Genomic DNA, 17,392 nt, shown 5'->3' on the forward strand with positions numbered 1-17,392 from the left:
GAGGTGCGATTTCAGGTGATTTTTACTTTTTTATTTATGATTTTAAAAAACATTTTCCTAATTTCTTTTGGTGTGACAGGCATCACTTTTACAATGCAAAATAAAGCCAGGGCTGAAACAGCACTGAGTGCCCACACCTTGCTGAGCAGCATCCTCGCATAATTACAGAGCGCCACCTTCCCACAGACCCAGGACGCACGGGCCCCGCTGCACCGCTGCCCTGTCTCCCCTGGGCCACACAGAATGGTGGTGATCCATAATCACCCGCATGGCTGGTGCTGGCTGCTGCCTCTCCCACTGCACAGCGAGCTCTTCAGGGGCAGCTGTCCTGCACAGCTCATCCTGTGCCCGTGGTGCCTGGCACTGGTCCTGTGCTGAGCTTGCTCCATACCCAGGCCTCTCCCGAGAGCATGGCGGGAAAGACAGCCTGCACCGCCCACTCTCACTAACCACAAGAGCACCCTGAAAGCTGCTCAGCAATCGGGCTGTTTCTTTGGTCCACACATGCTCCCAATCTCCAAGATAACTATGTCATACCATCCTTCCCCTTAAGTTTCCAGTATCTCCTCTCCCATACTTACCCTCAGGTTGCTTCCCACTTCACTGAGAAGATACAAGCCATGGAGGAAAATTTCCCAAGCCCTCACCCCACACCTACCCACCTGCCTGCACCTGCCCCAGACGTCTGCACCCCTGCCTGCTCTGTGCCTGAACTGTGCCCACTCCCAGGGAAGGCAAACCTGCCACTTGTGCAGTGGGTCCCGGCCCCTCTTGCCTACTCAGGCAAGTGGTGCCAGCAAGTCTCCCACTCTTTCCTCATCACCTTTTCCTCTCTTCTGGATCATTCCCATCACCACGTAGACATACTGTAGAATCTCGAATCCTTAGTCATATTAAGTATAGGCAAACCCTGTAAACCAGCATCCCACGCCAGACAAGCATCCCACATAGACTCCTCCCCTGCCCAGGGGCCTGCACAAGGATGCTCACAGCAACAGCATTTTTGGCGGGAGAGTTGGAGGCAACTCAGGGGTTTATGGCAGGCAGGATGGGTAGGTGAAATATGGAGGCTGCACAGTGGGGAGAACTGTGCCGTGGAGCAGATGTACACACAGCAGCATGGATGGATGGATGGACGGTAAGAATCCTTTGATTAAAAGGCAGACTTTTCAGACTGGAAAAGCAAGATCCAATTATATCCTGTTTACAGGAGGGATACTCCTAATACAAAGATAGATTAAGGCCGGGTGCTGTGACTCACACCTGTAACCCCAACACTTTGGGAGGCTGAGGTGGGTGAATCACCTGAGGTCAGGCATTCAAGACCAGCCTGGCCAACATGGTGAAACCCCATCTCTACTAAAAATACAAAAATGAGCCGGGTGTGGTGGCAGGCACCTGTAATCCCAGCTACTCGGGAGGCTGAGGCAGGAGAATTGCTTCAACCCAGGAGGCGAAGGTTGCAGTGAGCCAAGATCACGCCATTACACTCCAGCCTGGGTGACAGAGTGAGACTCCATCTCAAAAAAAAAAAAAAAAAAAAGAAAGAAAAAAAAAGATTTAAAATAAAAGAACGGAAAAACATTAAGAAAGCTGGGGATGTTTTATAATGATGCAAGGATTAATTCATCAAGAAGCAGAATAATCTAAAATAGACATCACCTAGTAACAGAGCTTTAAAATACCTAAAACAAAAAATTCAGAACTAAAGAGAGAAACAAATAAGTCACAATCATAATTGGAAGATTTTAGCATCTTTTCCAGTAAATGGTATGACAAGTGATGACATAAAAGGTTTGAAAAACACCATCAACCAATTTGACCTAATTAATATTTATAGAACACTGTATAATTGTAGATACACATTCTTTTCAAGAGCATATCCTGTGGTTACCAATATATATCAGATGCTGCAACACAGACTCTTACCACAATGGTATTAAGTTAAAATTCAGGACAAGATATTTAGAAAATCTCAAGTATTTGGAAATAAACAATACATTTCTAATTAGCTCATAGGTCAGAGAATAAACTGCAAGGTGATCACATTTTGAGATATTTTGCGTTGAATGATTAAAAAAACAGAGCATATCAAAATTTGCATGCAGGTAAAGCTGGGCTGGCAGGGAAATTTATTGCTTTCAATTCCTTTATTAGAAAAGAAGATAGGTGTAAAAGCAATGACATAAGCTTCTAGATCTAAGAGTCAGAATCTAAAAAATGCAGAGCAAATTAAATTCAAAGTAAATAGAAGAAAGAACATAATAAAAACAAGAGTAGAAATCAATGACAGGCTGGGTGCAGTGGCTCATGCCTGTAATCCCAGCACTTTGGGAGGCTGAGGCAGGTGGATCACTTGAGGTCAGGAGTTCAAGACCAGCCTGGCCAACATGGCGAAACCCTGTCTCTACTAAAAATACAAAAAAAAAAAAAAGTTAGCCAGATGTGGTGGTCCACGCCTGTAATCTCAGCTACTCAGGAGGCTGGGGCATGAGAATCGCTTGAGCCCAGGAGGTTGGAGATTGCAGTGAGCTGAGATCGCACCACTGCACTCCAGCTTGTTGACAGAGCAAAACTTCATCTCAAAAAAAAAAAAAAAATCAATGACAAATATAAGCATAGCTGCAAATCTTACAATAAAGTCATTAAGAAACTCAAGTGATAGACTGGAAAAACATATCTCCAGTATATGTACCTGACAAAGGACTCATTTCCAGAGTACATAATAAACTTCTACAAATCAACATAAGACTAATAACTCGATTTTTTAAACAGGCAAAAGACAAGGACATGTCACAAAAAAAGATATACAACTGGCCAATAAGCAGAGGAAAAGGTACTTGAAAGGACATATGAGAATTCATGCAGTGATGGGAAAACTGGAGTACTGGCTCAGCCAGAGTGGAGATACCTCCCTAAGCAACTCAGGTGTTGGCTGAAACCCCAGAAAAGCTATGCTTTAGGACTGTGAACCACGTCCTTGAGTAAGCGCATGCTCTAGACCCAATGACAAAGTCAAAACAAACCTACTCTGACAAAGCCTAAAATAAAGTCTGTGAAGATCATGTGAGTTGGCCAATAATTTAACTACATGCCACACTAAAATTTGTTAGCATTTATATTAAAACAATATAACCCATTGCCTACACTATCCCTTTCACAATGTCCAACATACAATAAAAAATAAAAAGACATGAGAAGAAGCAAGAAAATGTGACCATAATAAAGAGATGAAGGATAAGCAGAATTATTAGACTTTTATTGTTAGAATTATTAGAAAAGAACTTTAAAACAACTATTATCAACACTTTGAAAGAAATAAAGAAAAGAAAGCATAATAGATGAGAATCTTAGTAGAAAAATTAAAAACTATAATAAAAGAACAAAATGGAACTTCTACGCTTGAACAAAACAATACCTAAAATTAAAAGTTCACTTGATGGACTGAGTGCAGTGGTTCACACCTGTAATCCCAGCACTTTCAGATGCTGAGGCAGGTGGATTGATTGAGCCCAGGAGTTCGAGACCAGCCTGGGCAACAGAGCGAGACCCTGTCTCTACAAAAAAATTACCCAGGCATGGTTGTGTGCACCTGTAGTCCCAGCTGCTTGGGAAGCTAAGGTGGGAGGAGCACTTGAGCCTGGGAGATTGACGCTGCAGTGAGCCATGGTCATACCACTGCACTTCAGCCTGGGCAGCAGGGCAAGACCCCATCTCAAAAAAAATAAATTGAAAAAATTTAAAAAAAAAAGAGAGAAAAGACAAGCTACCAATATCAGGAAGGAAACAAGGGAAATAAGTACTAACTCTCCAGACATTAAAAGGATAAAAAGGAGATATTATGAACAAGTCTTCACACACAAATTCAACAACTTTTATAAAATGGACCAATTCCTGCAAAATTACAGACTACCCAAATTCATCCCAGGTGAAAAAGATAACCTGAATAGTCCCAACCAATATTCTTCATGAACACAGGTGTGAAATTTCTCAACAAAATATTAGCAAATTGAATCCTTTGATGAATAAAAAGAATAATACACCACACCAAGAGGGGTTTTCCAGGAACATGAGGCTGATTCAATATTTAAAAATAAATCAAGGTAATCCACCATATTAATAGTCTAAAAAAGAAAAAAGCACATAATCATATCAATTGATGCAGAAAAAGCATTTGACAAAATTCAACATCCATTCATTAAAAATAACTGGGAATGAAAGAGAAACTTCCCCACATTATTAAAGAGCATCTACACAAAATCTATAGTTAACGTCATTCTTAATGGTAAAAAACAGAATGTTTTCCCCCCAAGAAAAAAGGTCAATATACAAAAATCAATCACATTTCTATAGATAAGTAATGAACAATTAGAAATCAAAATTTAGGCAAAGGTGTCTCCTGAATTTCAGTGGCAGTAAGATCCAAGAGCCTTGCTCTGGTCTCTCTTATCTGTTTTGGAGCTAAACAGGGAGAGGGAAGGATGGTGGGGGCTTTTTGTGCTACCTGGAAGCTGAGGGACAGTCAGAACTCTGATGACTACATGAAGGGTCATCAAAGGTGCAGGCTTTGCCACTGGGCAGGTGGAAATGTGACCAAACCAACAGTGTTTATCAGTCAGGAAGGAGACAAAGTGGCGATCAGGACTCAAAGCATATTCAATCACACAGAGAAACCACTGCTGATGACAGACACTGTACACTGTTAGAGTACGTCTGTTGTTAGTCTGGATGGAGACAAACGTGTTCACGTACAGAAATGGGATGGCAAAGACACAAATTTTGTAAGAGAAATTAAGGATGGCAAAATGGTTATGACTCCCACTTATTTATTAATTTTTTTATTTCCATAGGTTTTTAGGGAACAGGTGGTGTTTGGTTACATGAGTAAGTCCTTTAGTGGTGATTTGTGAGATTGTGGTTCACCCATCACCCCGGCTGCATATGCTGAACCCAATTTACAGCCTTTTATCCCTCACCCCCTCCCACCCTTTCCCCAGAGTCCCCAAAGTCCATTGTGTCATTCTTATGCTGTTGGATCCTCACTTTTGGTGACATAGTTGCTGTTTGCTACTATGAGAAGGCATAGAAAACTACCTGGCTGGGAACTGGAGAAGATCTTCAGTTTTTCTGTTTACTCAAGTCTTAGGGTTATTCTGCTATTACAGTACAGCTGATCACTAATTAGAAGGTTATCCTTAGCATGGAGGTAGAAAATGGTGACTTAAAAACTTGTTACTCCAAGCAGCTAGCCTAGTTTGTCCTGCAACTTTATCATGTTTTATAATTTGTATTAAAATGTTAAGTCACAGGCCGGGCGTGGTGGCTCATGCCTGTAATCCCAGCACTTTGGGAGGCCAAGGCGGGTGGATCACCTGAGGTCAGGAGTTCGAGACCAGCCTGGCCAACATGGCAAAACCCTGTCTCTACTAAAAATACAAAAATTAGCCGGGTGTGGTGGCAGGTGCCTGTAATCCCAGCTACTTGGGAGGCTGAGGTAGGAGAATCGCTTGAACCTGGGAGGCGGAGGTTGCAGTGAGCCGAGATCGTGCCATTGCACCCCAGCCTGGGCAACAAGAGTAAGACTCCATCTCAAAAAAAAAAAAAAAAAAAAAGTTAGGTCACTTTTTTATATAAAGAAGTGAATGGATTTTGTAATTTCCTTTGGAATGCAAATTAGAATGAAAATCTTACACACAAACACAAAAACAAAACTTAAAAAACAATACCATTTACAATTGCTCATCTCACAAATGAAATACTTAGGTATATACCTTGCAAAACATCTATATAATCCATATGCCAAAAACTACAAAATGCTGATGAAAGAAATCACGGAGGATTCAAATGACATAACTATGAAGAAACATAACTATGTTCATGGATTGAAAGACTCAGTGCTATAAAGATGCCAGTTATCTCCAAAATGATCTACAGATTTCATACAATTCCTACCAAAATCCCAGCAAGAGTTTTTTTGTACATACAGACAACATACTCTAAAATTTATCTAGAAAGACAGAGGAACTAGAATAGCTAAAATAATTTTGTGAAAAGAAGAATAAAGACATTGTTTTTTTATTTTTATGTTATTTTACTATTTTTTTTTAAGACAGAGTTTGGCTCTGCCCCCCAGGCTGGAGTGCAGTGGCATGATCTCAGCTCACTGCAACCTCTGCCTACCGAGTTCAAGTGATTCTCATGCCTCAGTCTCCCAAGTAACTGGGACTACAGGCATGCACCACCACACCTGGCTAGTTTTTGTATTTTTAGTAGAGACAGGATTTCACTATGTGGGCCAGGCTGGTCTCGAACTCCTGGCCTCAGGAGTTCCTGAGTGATCCGGCCACCTCAGCCTCCAAAAGTGCTGGGATTACAAAGATATTGCTAAACAAAAAGGTAAGCACAGACTGGGAGAAAATATTATCTTTGCAAACTGCATATCTGACAAAGGATATACAGAATATATAAAGAAGCCTCAAAACTCTGCAGTAAGAAATCAAAGAACTCAAATTAGTAAATGTCAAAAAATCTAATCAAACACTTCACTATAGAGGATACAAGGCTGGTAAATAAGCACAAGAAAGAGGATTAGCATCATTTTCCATTAAGGAAATACAAATTGAAACCTCAATGAAATACTGCTATATACCTATGAGAATTGCTTACATAACAAATACTGACAATGTCGGGCGTTTGCGGTGGGGGATGCAGAGCGACGGGAAGCACTATATGTTGCTGGCAGGAGAGAGAAGTGGTACTGCCACGTTGGAAATCATCTTGGCACTTTCTTATAAAGAGGCTCTTCCCATAAGACCCAGCAATCCCATTTCTGGTTATTTACCCAAATGAAATGAAAGCTACTATATTCAACTTTAGGCAAATGTTTAGAGCAATTTTATTCAAAATTGCCCCAAACTGTATATAACCCAAATGCCCTCCAACCGGTGAGTGGATAAGCTGTGGTACATCACACAAGGAAAGAGACTCAGCAACAATACGGAACAAACTCCTGACACACGCAAAACATGAATGAATCGCACATGCAATGACGTGAAAGAGTCCAGACTCCAGAGGCGATCATGTCTGATAACATTCATGGGATAGTCTGGAAAAGATAAAATGACAGAAAATTACAGGGAAAGAGAACAGATCAGTGGCTGCCTGGGGGCTGACTACCAAAGAGGCAGCATAAGGCAATTTTTTGTGGTGACGTCATTGTTCTATATTGCCAGGTGCCCGGTGTGGTGGTGCGCGCCTGTAGTCCTACCACTCAGGAGGCTGAGGGGGGAGGACTGCTTGAGCCCTGGAGTCCAAGGCTGCCGTGAGCTAGGATCACACTACTGCACTCCAGCCTGGGCGACAGAGACCCCACCTCCAAAAAGTAAGTAAATAAAAATAAAAATTAAATTAAGTTGTTCTAAATCTTGATTGTGGTAATGGTTACATGACTATGCATGTATCGAGATTCATAGAACTAGACAGCCAAAAAGGTAAATTTTACATTAATTTAAATTAGAAAAAATTAGAATACTTAGCTATGGGGAGGAGGGAAATGGGGGAGTAAAAGAGGAAAAACAAATGAGAGGCTATAAATGGGTCAAGGCTGATGATACCCCATGAACTACAGAGTAGGATTAACTTAATCCTCTTTCCCGAGGGCCAGGAAACAAAATAAAACAGAAACTCCAAACCTGCTGCTATTTCTTCCATTAAAAACAAGAAAACTCCTTGACCGTATTTACCCCTAAGCCTTTTTCTCACCTCCTGTAACTCCCTGCCTTCACTTCCTCTCCTCCTGTTCTCCCTCGAACTTACTCCACTCCAAGAAAGCTGCTCTTACAAGGATCGTGGATGATCTCCATGTGGTCAATATTGTAATTTCGATTAAAAAATGACATAAGGGGCCAGGTGCGGTGGCTCATGCTTGTAATCCCAGCATTTTGGGAGGCCGAGGCGGGTGGATGACCTGAGGCCAGGAGTTCAAGACCAGCCTGGCCAACATGGCGAAACCCTGTCTCTACTAAAAGTACAAAAATTATCTGGGCACAGTGGTGCACGCCTGTAATCCCAGCTACTTGGGAAGCTGAGGCAGGAGAATTGCTTGAACCCTGGAGGTGGAGGTTGCAGTGAGCTGAGATCATGTCACCGTAATCCAGCTTGGGCAAGAGAGAGAGACTCCGTCTCAAAAAAAAAAAAAAAAAAAAAAGACATAAGGGCAAGGTGTTAATCCATTCTTGCATTGCTAGAAAGGAATACCTGAGACTAGGTAAATTTTTTTTTTGAGACAGGGTCTCACTCTCTTGTCCAGGCTGGAGTGCAGTGGTGCAATCACAGCTCACTGCAGCCTTCCAGGCTCAGGTGTTCCTCCCACCTCAGCCTCCCAAGTAGCTGAGACTACAGGAACACACCACTATAGCCAGCTAATTTTTTGTATTTATAATAGAGACAGGGTTTTGTCATGTTGCCAAGGCTGGTCTCAAACTCCTGGGCTCAAGTGATCCTCAAGACTGCATTATTTATAAAGAAAAGAGGTTTATTTCACTTGTGGTTCTGCAGGATGTACACAAAGCACAGTGCTGGCATCTGCTTCTGTTGAGGGCCTCAGGAAGCTTCCAATCATGGTGGAGGGTGAAGAGGGAGCAAGCAGGTCACGTGGCAATAGTGGAAGCAAGAGACACAAGGGAGGAGGTGCCAGGCTCTTTAATGTATTATGTAAATTGTATAAAAGTCAGATTTCACATGAACTCAGAGAGAACTCACTCATTACCATGAGCATGGTGCTAGGCCATTCAGGAGGGATCTGCGCCCGTGATCCAATACTTCCCACTAGTCCCCACCTCCAACATTGGGGATTCATTTCAACATGAGATGTGGGGGGGACAAACATCCAAACCATATCAGAAAATGCAAGAGTGAGAGTGAACAATGTATGCCTAATGCCACTTTTGAACACAGATGCAAAACCCTAAACCAAATGTTAGCTAAACGAAGCCAATGGCATTTTTTTAAGTACATCATGATCAAGAAGATTTTATCTGGAAGAACACAAAGAGGAAAAATCACATGAAAATCTTAATGCAGAAAGGGCATTTGATAAGCTTTCATGTCTATTTATAATTAAAATAAACGACAACCAAAAAAAACTCTCAGCAAACCAAGAGTCAAAGGGAAGTTCTTTAACGTGATTTGCTTATATTTGCAAATCACATCTTTACAAAAAAAACTACAGAAAATATTGGATTTAATGGCAAAAGCTTAGACACATTCTCTTTAATATTTGGGACAAGTTTGGCCACAGTCCCCACTAATCAAGGTCCTGCCAATGCTCTTAGGAAATTTAGAAAAGAAATAAATAGTGTATGAATTGGGAAGTAAAGGATAAAATTAACAGTATTTAGATGATATGGTCCCTAGAGGGACTAAAACAATCAACAGACAGGAGAGTTCAGTAAGGTTGCCAGATACAAGATTAATCAATACAAAAATCAATGGCAGTTCTCTACACCAGTAATAACCATCTAGAAAATATAATTAAAAATACCAAAATAAACGCTCACAATAGCAATAAAACTAAAGAGTATCTCTAAGTAGTAATAAAAACTCAAAGGACCTCTACATGGAAAGATATTCTGAATACATGAGGCATTCCATCTTATGGCCACATATTAATGTCATTTCTCCCCAAAGTAATCTGTAAGTAAATTCAATGCAATTCCAATAAAAAATCCAGTTGGATTTTTTTTGGAAAGCTTGATAAACATACGCTGAAATGTATATGGAGAAATAAACAATTCATAAAAACCTAAAAAGAAAGAATAACAAGGGAGGAGTTTCTCTCAGACACTAGTACATGTTGTATAGTCATTGTAATAAAAATTGTATGGTTGGTACAAGAACAGACAAACGTACCAACAAACAGACCAGAGAGCTAAAAAAAGAGACTGAGGTGTAGGAGGGATTTCATGAAAGCTACGGGAAAAAAGGTCAGAGTGTTTAGTAGATGGTGTTAGGAAAACTGGATCACCATATAAAGAAAACAAATCTAGATTCCTTCCATATCCCACATGCAAATGTAGGTTCCAGGTGCATTAGAGACCCCAGTGTGAACGGTAAATGATAGAGCTATAATAAAATGTAAAAGAGCCTCCTGTTAACCTAAGATTGTGGACAGATTTCTTAAAACCCCAAAAGCTCAAACCACAAGGAAAAAAAAGGATGAATCTGATTACATCAAAATTAAAGATTTCTGTTCAACAAAGGTCAGAGTGAGACACTCAATGGAATAAAGAAGATAGCGTAGAGTGTTCACAAATGATGAAAGAGGAATTTCTAGAGCAGGTATCAGCAGAAAGGGAAACCAGAAAGATGGATACAAACCCAAAAGATGGCTCAATTTCAGCAATAAACAGGAACATGTAAATTAGCATGAGAATGCAGTACCTCCTAGATTGCTAAGAAATAATCATAATGAAAAAATAAGTTTTTTGGCAAATATGTAGATCAATGGTAATTCTGAAACACTCTAGTGCAGGGGTCCTCAACTCCCTGGGCAGAGGACCAGTACTAGTCAGTGGTCTGTTAGGAATTGGGCTGCACAGCAGGAGGTGGGCGGCAGGTGAGCAAGTGAAGCTTCATCTGTATCTACAGCTGGTCCCCACTGCTCGCATTCCTGCCTGAGCTTCACCTCCTGTCAGATGAGCAGCGGCATTAAATTCTCATAGGAGCGCAAACCCTACTGTGAACTGTGCATGCAAGAGGTCTAGGTTGCACACGCCCCTTATGAGAATTTAACTAATGCCTGATGCCCATTAACATCCCCTCCCCCAGCATCATCCGTGGAAAAACTGTCTTCCACAAAACCAGTCCCTGTTGCCTAAAAGGCTGGGGACCACAGCTCTAGTGAATGTGGGAACTGGTACAAACACTGTGGAAATCTATTTGCAATTTTCATAGTAATTATGTATTATATAAATTGTATAAAATTAACACTTTGTATAAAATCAACACTGGGCCTAGGGCCCAGGAATCATCTCCTAGTATACATGCTAAATCCAAGTGCCCAGGAGACATGTACAAGAATAGCCATTGGCACACTCTTTACAATAATGGCTTGAATCAACCAAACGTCCACTCACAACAGAGCAGACAAATATACTGTGGTCTAGGCCAGGCTAGGTGGCTCACACCTGTAATACCAGCACTTTGGGAGGCCGAAGCAGGAGGATTGCTTGAGCCCAGGAGTTTGAGACCAGCCTGAGCAACATGGCAAAACCCTATCTCTATTAAAAATACAAAAATTAGCTGGGTGTGGTGGTATGTGTCTGTGGTCCCAGCTACTCAGGTGGCTGAGGTGGGAGGATTGCTTGAGCTGTGGAGGCAAAAGGCGGCAGTGAGCCAATGGTCACACGACTGCACTCCAGCCTGGGTGACACAGTGAGACACTGTCTCAAAAAATAAATAAATAAAAATGAAAAAATAAAAAATATATATTATGGTGTATGCACCTGATGAAATATTACACAGCAGTGAAAAAATGAGTGAACTATATTAACACACAGCAAGTTACATATTGCTGAATGAAAAACCAGTCCTAGGAAACCAGTAGAAGTCCATTTTTCATAAAATTCAAAGCCAAGAACAACTGAATCCTATATATGTAGGTAAGATAAGAGATAAAATCATAAGAACAAAAATCAAGGAAAGACACACACAGATCTGGCTATGGGAACCTACGCGGGGGTTCACTGGTGTTCAGTATGTTATTCTTTATAAGTCACATATCAAATATATGTTTATTAGCAGTTAATTGAATTGGTTACAATTTCATTTTCCCAGAGCAAGAGAAAATGAGAGCGCGCGGGGTGAAGTGGATGCGTGAACAGACACCTCTGGTCTGGATTAAACCCTGGATGCTTGGACCAAAAAAAAAGCAGACAGCAATCCCAGGAGAAAGGGTCAGAGAATGTGAAAAGGCAACTGACAGAGGGGGAAGCTGGGAAGGCCAGCAGGCACACACAGAGGTATTCAAAATCATTAGTATGGAAAATGCACGAGAACAATGAGAAAAAAATGTTACTCATTTAACTTTCCAAACCTGAAAGTTACTTGAAGTTTAGCCTTGGTCAAGCATGTGGGCAGCTTCTCCCCTGAGTTCTGGGCTCACCTGCGTCCTTGCCATCTGCATTGGATGTCGGGGAGGTTTCTAAGGGAACATGTCCCAAGTGAGCTCCTGAGCTTCCCCCTAAACCTGCTCCACCCACAGCCTTCCCCCTCAGTTGATGCAACTCTATCCTGCCAGAGCTCCGCAGGGGCACACATTCAACCCATGTGCAAATCCTGCCAGCTCTACTTTCCACATAGGTTCTGCCTCTGATCCCTACTCTCACCTCCCCTCCCTCCACCCAGGCCCAAGGCTTCTACCCTGGACCCTGTTAGTCTATTCTTCAAATAGTGCCAGAGGAAGCTGTTGTAAACATATCTCATACGCCTCTGCTCAACAACCTCCCTCAAGCTCTCAGTATAAAATTCAAAGTCCTTAGCTGGCTGATAAGTGTCCCCAGTCCCCCAGCTCTGACCTCATCTCCCATGTCTCTCTCTTCACTGCCTCCACCTTAACCATGTGGGTGCCCCTCAAACCTACCAGGCACGCTCTCCCTGTAGGGCCCCCCATTGCTGGCTTCTGCTCAAATGTCACCTCCTCCTCAGAGGGACACTTCTATTTCTCTCTATCCTCATCTGTTTCTCTCTTCATTTGGCTATCGCTCCCTGGCATATGCAGATTTCTGTTTACTATTGCTATGGATTGATCTGTGTCCCCTCAAATTCATCATTGAAGTCTTAACCCCCAGTGTGACTGTGACTGCATTTGGAGATAGGGTCCTTAGGAGGTAACCAAGGTTACGTGGGGTCACAAGGTTGGGCCCTTATCCCATAAGATTGGTAGCCTTATATGAAGAGTAAGAGGGGTCAGGTGTGGTCGCTCATGCCTGTAATCCCAGCACTTTGGCAGGCCGAGGTGGGTGGATCACCTGAGGTCGGGAGTTCGAGACCAGCCTGACCAACATGGAGAAACCCCGTCTCTACTAAAAATACAAAATTAGCCGGGCATGGTGGTGCATGCCTGTAATCCCAGCTACTCGGGAGGCTGAGGCAGGAGAATCGCTTGAACCCAGGAGGCGGAGCTTGTAGTGAGCTGAGATCACACCACTGCGCTCCAGCCTGGGCGACAGAGCAAGACTCCATCTCAAAAAAAAAAAAAAAAAAGAAAAAAAAAAGAGTAAGAGAGACAGTTATGTCTGCCTCCACGTGCATGGAGCAAAAGGCCACATGAAGACAGAGCAAGAAGGCAGCCGTCAGCACACCATGAAGAGAGCCCTCACCAGAAACTGACCTGCTGGCACCCTCTTCTCAGACTTTCTTTCCAGAGCTGGGAGAAAATACATTTCTGTTGTTTAAGTCCTTCGTCTGTATTATTTTGTTATGGCAGCTGGAGAAGACTAAGACACCTGGTATACTGTTGGGTCTCTCCCTCTACAGGGTGACCGCAGCAGGGATTCAGGTCTCCTTGCTGCCGTACCCAGCCCTGGAACAGTGCCTGTGCATGGGAGGTGCTCTGGAACACACGCTGGGTAGGATCCTCCCAGCTATGTTTCCTTGGGTGAGTTTACGGAGTACTGGCGTGGGCTTTAATTTTAATGTCTCTAGGCAGAGCCTGCCTCCTGCAGATTGTCCCAGGCCCCAGCATTCCCTGATGTTTACACCTGTTGGGCACAGAGTGGGCAGGAGAATCAGAGAAAAAGAGATAATATTCCAAGACTCAGGTCCAGTGACAGCAGGTGAACTGGGGCATGGAGTCTAAGGTGAGCTGAGGCACATGTGGGCACGAGAGCCATCGAAGGGCCCAAAGCAGAGAAAGGGTTGTCTGACTTCCACTCCAGAATGGTCACTCTGGCCACAGGGTGTCACAGTGACGTGAAGAGAATAGAGTGAAGGGAACTGGTGGGAGGTGTCAGGAATGAAGAAGCCAGAGTTTCTAGCTGCTGACTTGACCAGGGTGGGGCAGGCAGAGTCCAGAATGACCCTGCGTTTCTAACCTGGGAAACAGGGTGACTGCTGGTGTCATCCACCAAGACATGGAAGTTAAAATTACCCGGAAATGGAAGATAAGGCAAGAAGATGGCTGCATGGCTTTTCAACGTAACATTAGAGCACTGTCTATAGGAAACCTGGGCTTTTTACTATTGATCAGGGCTCCAGCTCTGTGTGTTTAGATGGTAACTTGTAGAAGACTGCTCAGGGCAAAATTATAATGCCAACGAACTCAGCCATTTCCCTTTCTACCTCTCCCCCAGCGTGGCTCTCCTCCTCCTTCTCCAGGGGCTAGTCCTGGGCCACCTCCTCCCCATCAAAGTCTCCATTTGCTGTGGTTTGAATGTTTGTCCCCTCCAAAACTCATGTTGAAATTTAGTCACCACTGAGACAGTATTAAGAGGTGGAACCTGTAAGAAGTGTTTAGGCCATGAGGGCCCCACCCTCACGAATGGACTAACACCATTATCACAGTAGCGGCTTTGCCCCCTATTTCTCTCTCTCTCTCTCTCTCTCTCTCTCTCTCTCTGTGTCTGTTCTTCACCATGGAATGATGACTCAGTAAGAAGGCCATCCCCAGATGCCGAGCCCTCAGCCTTGGACTTCCCAGCCTCCAGAACTGTGAGCCAATACATATCTGTTCATTATAAATTACCCTGTTTGTGGTATTCTGCACAAAACAGCCTAAGACAGAAAACTGGTACTGAGAGTGGGTGTTGTTATAACAAATACTTAAAAATGTGAAAGTGGCTTTGGAACTGGGTAGTGAGTAGAGGCTGGAAGAGTCTGGATGAGCAGACTAGAAAAAAGCCTGTCACCATGAACAGAACATTAAGGGCTCAGAAGACGAGAAGAGCTGTAGGAAAAGTCTGAAACTTCCTGGAGATTAAAGTGGCTGTCATCAGAATGTTGGCAGAAATATGGATGGTGATGAGGTCTCAGAGGGAATTGAGGAATAAGGTATTGGAAACTGGCGGAAAGCCCATCCTTATAGTGACAAAGAACTTGGCTGAATTGTGTCCACACCCAGTGGCTTTATGTTTATGGAAGGCATAATTTTTTTTTTTTTTTTTGAGATGGAGTCTCACACTGTCGACCAGGCTGGAGTATGGAAGGCAGAATTTAAGAGTGATGAACCGGGATACTCAGCAGAAGAAATTTCTAAGCAAAATATTGAAGGTGCTGTGTGGTTTCTTTTAATATCATGTAGTAAAATGAAAGAAGAAAGAAATGACTTAAAGACAGAACTTATCATGAAGGCATTTCAGGATATTCCAGGCTGCCCCTCTCATCACAGGCCCAGAGCTCTAGGAAGGGAGAATGGTTTTAGGGGATGGGCCAAGGGCCCCCTCCAAGGACCTGCTGCCCTGGACTGCCTTTGGGACTCTGCTCCTAACATTCCACCACAGTGCTCCTAGGCTGCCCCAGCTGTGGCTCAAGTGGGCCTGGGTGTGGCTCAGGCCATGGCTCCAGAGGGCAAGCAGTAAGCCTTGGCAGCATCCATGTGGTACTAATTCTGCAGGCACAGAGTTCAAGAGCAGTGGAGGCGTGGCTGCCTCTGCCTGGATTTCAAAGGCTGGATCAGCCTGAGGGTCCAGGCAGAGACCTGCTGCAGAGGGAGAGCCACTCCAGAGAGTCCTTGCTAGGACAATGCCCTGTGGAGCCACAGGGGCTGGGCTGCCTTTGAGACTGCAGAGCTACCAACCTGACCGGTTAGCAACATCAACCTGGGAGAGCTGCTGTGGCTGTCGAGCCCACCAAAGCCATGGGGGTGGGGCTGCCCAGGGCCCCAGTGTGTCCAGGAGGTGGGATGTGGAGTCAAGGAACATTATTCCCGAGTCTCAAGATTTAATGTTGCTCTTCATGGTTGGTTTTGGACGTACTTGGGACCAGTTACCCCCTTTTTTCTTGCTGGTTTCTCCCTGAATGGAAATGTCTATCCCACAACTGTCTCACCATTGTATTCTGGAAGCATGTAACTTGTTTAATTTCACAGGCTCACAGCTGGAGAGGAATTTGCCTCAGGATGAATCATGCCTTGAGTCTCACCCATATCTGATTTAGATGAGACTCTGGGCTTGTGAGTTGCTGCTAGAATGAGCTAAGACCTTTGGGGGCTATCGGGATGGAATGAATATATTTTGTATGTGAGAAGGACATGAATTTTGCGGGGGTGGGCTGGGCAGAATGCTACAGTTTGAATGTTTGTCCCCTCCAAAACTCATGTTGAAATTTAGTTGTCACTTCAACAGTATTAAGAGATGGGACCTTTTTTAAAAAAAAAAAAATTTGTTTGGTTTTTGAGAGGGGGGTCTGACTGTGTTGCCCAGGCAGGTCTCCAACTCCTAAGCTCAAGTGATCCTCCTACCTCAGCCTTCCACGTAGCTAGGACTACAGGTGCACACCATCATGCTTGGCAAGAGGTGGGACCTTTAAGAAATGTTTAGTTTACGAGGGCTCTGCCCTCATGAATGAACTAATGCCCTTACTGCAGAAGTGGGTTTGTTACCATGAGAGTAGGTTTGCCCCTCTTACTCTCTCTTGCTCCCTGTGCCCTTCAGCCATGTGATGACTTCCACCATGTTATGACACAGCAAGAAGGCCCTTGCCAGATGCCAGCCCCTCGATCTTATACTTCCCAGCTTCCAGAACTGTAAACCAATACATTTCTGTACAATTACCCACTCTGTGGTATTCTGTTATAGCAGCAGAAAACAGGCTAATACACCGTTGATAGCCAGAGGGGCTGCAATCAAGTTTGAATTCCTCTATCCAACAAGCATTTTGCCAAAGGAGTAAAAGCATGAGGGCTTTTTGATGTTTAAAAGTTGTACAGCAGCCTGACAGACTACAAGCCAGGCTTTCTTCCCAGTGTGTAAAAGTCTCAGTTCAGGTCCTGTCCTATACCCCATGTAGTCCTCTCTGTGCAAAAGCTCAGCAAAGTGGCTCCAAATCTTTAATTCACTAAGCTGAAATGCATCAGGTACTGGGCAAGAGGCAATTTTGGCCACCCCATGGGTGAAGCCTGTGAAACCTCTCTGAGCTGCACCAGTACCTCTGCAAAGCCCCTCACAGGCCTCCTGCAGCTTGCCACATAGGAGAGAAGCAGAAGCAATGGAAGATTCTCTAAAAACCTCTCGAGCCTATGTCCTCTGCCAGCTGTCACCCATCCTGTTCCCCTTTGTGACAAAACTCCGAAGAGGCGCCATGCTCCCCAGCTCCTATCCCTCCTGAACACACTCCATTCAGATGCTCCCCCCACCAGTACTCCCCAAAGTACTGGTCAAGGTCCCCTTGGTGCACT

At 43.7% G+C, this 17,392-nt stretch overlaps 1 protein-coding gene and 1 pseudogene across 2 annotated transcripts in view; one reads left to right on the forward strand and one right to left on the reverse strand.

Moving 5' to 3' along the window:
- The window catches only part of KCNIP3 (potassium voltage-gated channel interacting protein 3), a 91,115-nt gene that overhangs the window by 13,087 nt on the left and 60,636 nt on the right, over positions 1-17,392 (reverse strand). The gene's annotated exons all lie outside the window — the stretch shown is intronic.
- LOC116483429 (fatty acid-binding protein, brain-like) lies at positions 4,482-5,086 on the forward strand (annotated as a pseudogene).

This window comes from Hylobates moloch, unplaced genomic scaffold (assembly GCF_009828535.3).
Source record: "Hylobates moloch isolate HMO894 unplaced genomic scaffold, HMol_V3 SCAFFOLD_15, whole genome shotgun sequence".
Classification (NCBI taxonomy): Eukaryota; Metazoa; Chordata; class Mammalia; order Primates; family Hylobatidae; genus Hylobates; species Hylobates moloch.